We start from the raw sequence: 7,443 nt of genomic DNA on the forward strand, positions 1-7,443 counted from the left end.
TGCCTATCTTGGAAGCTCTTTATCTCTTTTTATTCATGACTAGAGCCTTGCTGGATAAAAGTATTCTTGGTTGAGTTCTTCTCATTTAGGACCCAGATATAGCTGTGCCTGCTTTATAGTCTCCTGTAGAGAAGGTCTGCTGTTAATCTAATATTTCTCCCCATATAATTTAGACATCTCTTCCCTCTTTCTTCTTTAAAGATAGATTTTCTCTTTATCTTTGGAATTTCTAAGTTTCACTATTAAATGTTGAGGTGTTGAATGGTTTTTATGGATTTTAGGGGGGGACCTCTCTCTCTCTCCTGTTCTGAACATCTGTTTCCCTCCCCAAGTTAGGGAAGTTCTCAGCTATGATTGTTCAAATTCTTTTCTGGCCCTCTAGCCCTCTTGGCACTCTCTGGAACCCCAAATATATGTGGAATTTTTTATTCTGGGGCTATCATTTATTTCCCTTAACCTTTCCTGATGGTCTTTTGTTTCTTTTTTCCTCAGCTTCCTTTAGCCCGCATCAACTTGTCTTCTATGTCATGCAATTTATTCCACCTCATTAACCCTCATTGTTACCAGTTTGGATTGCATCTCATTTGATGGATATTTCAACTGATTAGATCTAAACTCTGCAGTCATGAAGTCTCTTGAATCTAATGCTTTTCAGAGTGTGGGCGACCACGAACTAGCTAGATAACTGAACCAAACCAGGCCCATGCTTGCGTCCCTCATTCACTCCAAAGGTTCAGGAGCCTAAAGGGTGAATAGTTGGTAGGCAGCTTGAGAAAGGAGCAGGCAATGGTTCTCAGGGCTCGCTTGTATGTGATCGCCCACATAACACAATAGATACAACTTATTCTGACCTGGTCATAAATGTAAATAAGGGTCTGTCTGTCCTTGCTGGTCTGTTGCTGCTTACCTAATATTCCTTTGAAGTATGCACATCTGGAGCAACAAGCTTATCTATTCACCAAGGTCTTCTGGAACCATGAGTCTGTCTTGCATGCTGAGAAAGGGGAACTTTGGAGGGTTTCCCAACCCTGCTAAAAAAATAAACACCATCTTGGCTTTCATTTAGCTCATGCTGTAGAATGTTGTAAAACCTTGAAAAAGCTGGCTTTCTTGGACATCATCCACTGTGTCCTTTCTGTCCCCATCTCTTTACTTTTATTTTTGTCATCCTTATTCTCAGGACCTGATCGTGTTGTCGCACCATCACAGCACCAGAGCCACTAGTAACTTTATAATTTTGTTTTCTGAAATGGCTTTCTGACATTTAATTGTAATCAAATTTTGTAACCCTATAGTAGAGAGCACTATTTCTGATTCTTTCTTTTGTGGGAGTTCTTTCTTCTAGTCATTTTGCTCCAGTGCAGAGTGGCTGTATGAATGGTCTGAGTCAAGAATACCAAGCACAACCTAAGTAAATTTAACCCTAAATGATTCTTCCAATGTCAAAGACCAGAAGACATAGACCAGAAAGTAATAATACAAAGGACCACTAGTGACAAACAAATTTTAAAACAAGTAGTAGGGCAGCCCTGTGGTAGCACAGTGGTTTTAGAGCCACCTTCACCCCTGGGTGTGGTCTGGAGACCCCGGGATCAAAGGTCCACATCTGGCTCCCTGCATGGGCCTGTATCTTCCTCTGCCTGTGTCTCTGCCTCTCTCCTCTCTGTATCTGTCTTGAATAAATAAATAGAATCTAAAAAAAAAAAAAGAAATAAAAAAATAAAAGAAAAGGACACAAAGAAGAAGAAGAAAAAGAAGAGGAAAAAAAGAAAAGAAGAGGAATAAGGGGAGAGGGGATTGGGAATATGGTGGTGACGAATGTAGTGGAGGAGATGTAGTCTACCTGAGGGGTCCTAGAGGTGTGATCCTTTTGTTTCTGGTATATTAAGTTCTGTATGTTAGAAATCTCAGTCCCAAATTTATATAAACAGGAAATACTTGTAGAAAGCCCCAAAACTGACCACCAAAGCACCAATGAGATAAAAGAGGGGGGCAGAATGGGAATACAAATCTCACAGAATGATCCAGCTGGTATACCACTTGGTTCTGGGTGTATTCTGGTCATGTTTTAGAAGGTAAATAACTTCCCCATTGTAGAACAAATGAGGCAGAGAAACAAAAAACACAAAACAAAACAAAACATATCTTGTATATCTCAAAATTAGGTTGAGTATGTTGAAGGGAATCTAGAAGTGGAAAAATATATCGAAAACTTAATGGTGTAGTTAAATATGAAAGTAAAAAGGAAGAAAAAAATGGTAAAATTTTACCTAAGGTGAAAAGTAAAAAAAAATGGAAATTTACAGTCTGATATACAAAACAGTTGTACTGAAAAAGGAAAAAACAAAAGGAGGGATGCCTCTAGTTCTATATACTGTAAATCCCTTGACTTCCCCTGGAGCTTTCCAGCGCTGCTCTCAAGAATTGCTCTTCTTGTCCTTCCGTGGTCTTCTGGGGGACCAGAAGGGGAGGGCCTGTGTGCTGATTCTCAGGTGTGTGTGCGAGGCTGCCTCCCTCCCACTGGGTTCCAGGCTCGTGGGAGCTGTTTATCCTGTGATGCCCCTTCCCTGGCCCGCCCACTTGTACCAGGCCGAGTGACACCAGGAGACAACCCACACTGAGGGGCCAGCTCTCCAGCCCTGTTCAGCTCCCGCAGTAACCACCACAGTCCCAGTCCGCAGGGGCCTGGATGCTCCAGGGGTTCAGGGCCTGACCTGACAGCTCGGGTCCACCCGCAGGGACATCTGCTGTCCATGTCTCCCACCTCGCTGCTGTCCGGGGGCGCAGGATCCTGGTGTGCCCCCTGGTGCCCTGGGATCCGGGCCTGCGCTGCTGGAATCCGCTCTGCTCCTGGGGGTCGCAGGGGCAGGGGCAAGCCCCCTCCCGGAGCCGCTCCTGACTACTGGCTTCTCCCCGAGGTCCCCCCGGCGCTCCAGCCCTTACCTCACTTGGCCGGTGTGTGGGCATGCTCTCCCTGGGCGCCCTCCTTGTGACCCCGGGGACTGGGGCTCCACGATCGCCAGTCTCTGCTAAGCGCCTTTCCATCCCGTGCAAGAATTTTTAATTCCCCTTTCTCCGGGGCTGGGTTTCCTGTCCCGAGGCTCCCGCTCTGGCCGACTCCTTGGGGCCCCTCCCCACTGAATTCTTTTTACTTTTTTCTCCCACCTCCTACTTGTTAGAAGCCAAAACCTTTCTTCTGTAGGGTACAGGCTTTCTCTCTTTAAAATCTCAGTCAGATTGTGGTTTTCAGGATAGTTTGAAAGTTATTTTTGGAAGTTGGTGGGGCCAGGGAATTGAGGCCTCTACTTCCACTCTTGCATTTTTTCCCTTCAAAACTAGGTTTTACCTTTCTTACTTTGATCTCAGAAAATATGTTTTATCTATGGTGATTTTAAATTCTTATTTAGTCTTGCCAGCCTAGATTATTTTCTCTCCTTCCCTCTTTGCTTAAGAATTCTCTTGATAGTTATATACAATCACACAAATTAGCTGATATCTCAAATTTTGTAATAAAACACTTAAAAATCCTACATAATGTCAAATATGTTAATAGCCAAAAGAAACAATAATAGATATATATATATATATATTTATGTTTCTCATATGTATACACACACACACACCTTTGAGCCTTTGGTTCACTTGTGGAACTTTTAAAGATAAACTAATGGGGGATCCTGGGTGGCTCAGTGGTTTGTGTGTCCTTGGCCCAGGGCATGATCCTGGAGTCCCAGGATCGAGTCCCACATCAGGCTCCCTGCATAGAGCCTGGTTCTCCTCTACCTGTGTCTCTGCCTCTCTCTCTGTGTCTCTCAGAATAAATAAATAAAATCTTAAAAAAATAAAAAAAAAAAAATAAAGACAAACTAATGATATAATGTAAGAATTTCTAACAAAAAAAAAGTTCCATTGCTCTGAATGTGTTGAAAAGACAGTAGGATACCTTTTTGAAAGTCTATAAGGTAATTACAAGTCATAAAATTTTATTTATGGATGATCATTTTTTGAAATTGTGATTGTATAAATATCTTTCTTATTAAATATACCAGATGTAGACAGAGTTTTGAGCAGTTTTCCAATCAGCAACATCAGAAGTGAGCTCTCAATAAAAGAAAGAACCAGCTGGCAATATAAGGGAAGCTACTAGTTTAAGGGCAGAAGTACCAAAAAAAAGTAAGGACTCTGGTGTGATATATTGAGTGTGTTGTGTGTAAATCAGGATACACAGTATCATATTTGATATCTGTACAGATTAAGTAATCAACCAAGTCCTCAATTCATCTTCTGCTTTCTGAGGTAATTTTGATATGCCATAGCTTTCCATGGCATTTTTCACTTCTGCATTCCTCAGTGTGTAGATAGTGGGTTGAAAAGGTGTCCCAATAGTATAAAACACTTACCATCTGTCATGGGGTAAGTGGTTGGGGGGCGTGTATATGAATATACAGGGACCAAAGATATGATACACATGATGTGAAGTGCAAGTAGAGAGCTTTTTCCTCCCTTCGCACTGTGGTTTCCCAGGTGAATGCAAGATGACAATGTAGGAGATCATCAGAATCACAAAACTGCTTGAGAAATGCCCCTATTAGAACCAACAGTAGGTTGATCAAAAGTGTCATGCAAGCAAGTTTCAGCAAGGGCTGCAAATCACAGCAGTAATGATCAATCAAATTGGGTCCACAGAAGGGCAATCTCAAAGCCAGGATAATCTGGGCTGTAGAATGGATAAAAGATCCAATCCATGCCAGAACAATTAGGATGGTCAACCCGCGCTCATGATGGTTGGGTAATGTAAGGGCTTACAGATGGCCACATACCGGTCAAAGGCCATAGGAGGAGGACTAAAAACCTCCATGCACCAAAGAAATGCGTGCAAAGACTTGAGTCATGCATTCATTGTAAGTTATGATATTTTTTGCAGAGATGAATCCACAATTAGTCTGGGGCTGTGGAAGTTGAAAGCAGGAATCAGCAAGGGACAAATAAAATAAGAAATAGTACATGGGGCTCCCAAGTGTCGGCTGGACTTGATGGTACAATAATAAGCAAATTCCCAACCACAGTTCCCAAATAAAAAATGAAAAATATTACAAATACCTTTTCTTTTCATAGGATCTTGGGTCAATCCTAACAGTATGAACTCAGTAGTACTGTTATTTTGCTGCATTATTTCAGGCAAAGTGGGGAAAATGCAAGGTTAGAAATAATTAATCTGCAAGGAACATTCTGTGAAATGAACTCTATTTGGAGGTTTAATCCATATGTTTGATCATGAAGTGCCACTACCAGTGTATATCCCCACCATTCATTTTGTTTTCTTCTGAATAAAGTGGAAACCACAATTTATTCACAACTTATTACTTGGTTGCTTAGAAACAAGAAATAACAATAACTATAGAGACCTGATTATTAGGCATAATAAACATTAATTTAGAGGTCGGCAAGAAGAGGCATCTTTCTGAGCTGAATGTGTTGTTTAGTTTCTAGCAAGGATATTTGGATACAATCTACAAAATGGAAAATTCATCATGATTTACATAATGCACTTTCAATACTATTCAACATAGTAGTTTAGTTGCAAAGTATCTTCATAAATATTCTGAACATTCAAGGAATGATGTAGAAACATTTGATAGTGTTTTCCTTAATGAAACCTAAAGAGAGAGAAAGAGAGAGAGCAGAGAGGACAAGAGATAAACAATCAATATTTTAGCAGTGAATATTCAGTCAATTGGTCAGTCCATTGTGAAACTATTTTTAATCTTTACCTCACTGAGTTTACACTGTTACTAATTCTATGTATAATTCTTAATATTTCTGATTTTTACAGTTCTAATTCAGTTTCTTTTTTTTTTTGTATATCTTTTTTATTGGAGTCATATTGCCAACATAAGTGTAAACCCAGCATCATCCGTCAGGCCCTCCTCAGTGCTATCATAAAACATTTTATTTTTTTTTAATTAAAAATTATTACTTTTTTTGAGAGATCACTGACAGAAAGAGAGAGAGTAAACATGACTCAGTGGAGGGAGGAGCTGAGGGATGAAGTTTAGCCTTTCTCCTGAGAAGGGAGTTTGATACAGTGTTCGATTCCCGACCCTGAGATCATTCTGGGGCATAAGCAGATGTTTAACCAAGAGAGCCACTTGGAACCCTAACCTTGTATCTTTAAATTTATACATTATTGATTAAATTATTAATATAATAGTAAATTTATACTACATATCAATGTATATGTATTATATTCATTTATTTATATGTTGCATTCTTGGAATAGAAGTTAGGAGGATCCTTCTCCATAATATATTTTTTGGAGAGTTCAAAATATCCATAGTCATGCTGCATTAAAATAAAGCTTTAAAAACCTAATCTTTGTAGATTGTTTATTAATCCCTTGGCATATACTAGTTCATACAAACTGTCTTCTGACATGGGCTGCGGAAAAGCAAGATCTCAGGGCCACATGAAGTTTAAGTGTTTGAAAGGTGGGTAGTCACTGTGGAGCCAATCTGGACTCAGGGACTTTACACCTCATGACCCACTGCCATTCACTACAGGTTCCACTGTAGTTTCAAGAGATGGCCAAATCTTTTTTCCAAATCCAGAAAGAGGAATGAAATCTTGTTCATGGTATCTAACAATTAAGTATTATAAAAGCATTATCTTCTATCTTCTATCAGTCCACCTATTGATCTATCATCTATCTACCCATCTACCTATCTACCTATCTAGAAATTTGTATATAGTTCATAATAATAGAAGAGTGGCATACATGAAAGAAGCAAAATAAAGAAAGTATTTTTATTTGTTCACTGTGATTTTAAGCATCTAGAAAGAAGTACATATTTAATAATAAGTATTCATAAAATGAATGAAATTTTATGAGAATTTACTTTGATACAATCCAATATCTTTGTCCTATTCAATACTCAGTTACCACTGAAAAAGACTCCTACTTCTCAAAGTAAAATCATCATCTCGTGGAGTATTTTCTGGGACACTCAAATAGGTATTACTATGTTTGATTATCTCTCCACCAGGACTGTGTCCATTTCTTTTATTCAACTCCTCACTTAGATTTGACACTTCTAGAAAATTCCTAAACCTTCTATCTTTCACAAATGTAACATACTTAATATTTATTTAAGAGAGAGACATAGAAGGACAGTGAGAGGAGAAGTAGATTCTGGTTGGCTAGATCCCAGGACCGTGAGATCCTGACCTGGGCTTAAGGCAGATGCTTAAGGGTTTGAGCCACCCAGGCACCCCCACCCCAATTAATGGTTTTAAATTGCAAAATCAAAACTTAAAAGTTAATTTATTTCTTTTTTAAAGATTTTATTTATTTATTCATGAGAGACAGAGAGAGAGAGAGGCAGAGATATAGGCAAAGGCAGAAGCAGGCTCCCGCAAGGATGCCAATATGGGACTTGATCCTGT

The 7,443-nt window shown here is 39.5% G+C and overlaps 1 pseudogene; it reads right to left on the reverse strand.

The window, feature by feature from the left end:
• Positions 1-4,252: 4,252 nt before the first annotated feature.
• LOC125752892 (olfactory receptor 4C11-like) lies at positions 4,253-5,170 on the reverse strand (annotated as a pseudogene).
• Between the last annotated feature and the right edge of the window lie 2,273 nt (positions 5,171-7,443).

Source organism: Canis lupus, chromosome 18 (assembly GCF_003254725.2).
Source record: "Canis lupus dingo isolate Sandy chromosome 18, ASM325472v2, whole genome shotgun sequence".
Lineage (NCBI taxonomy): Eukaryota > Metazoa > Chordata > Mammalia > Carnivora > Canidae > Canis > Canis lupus.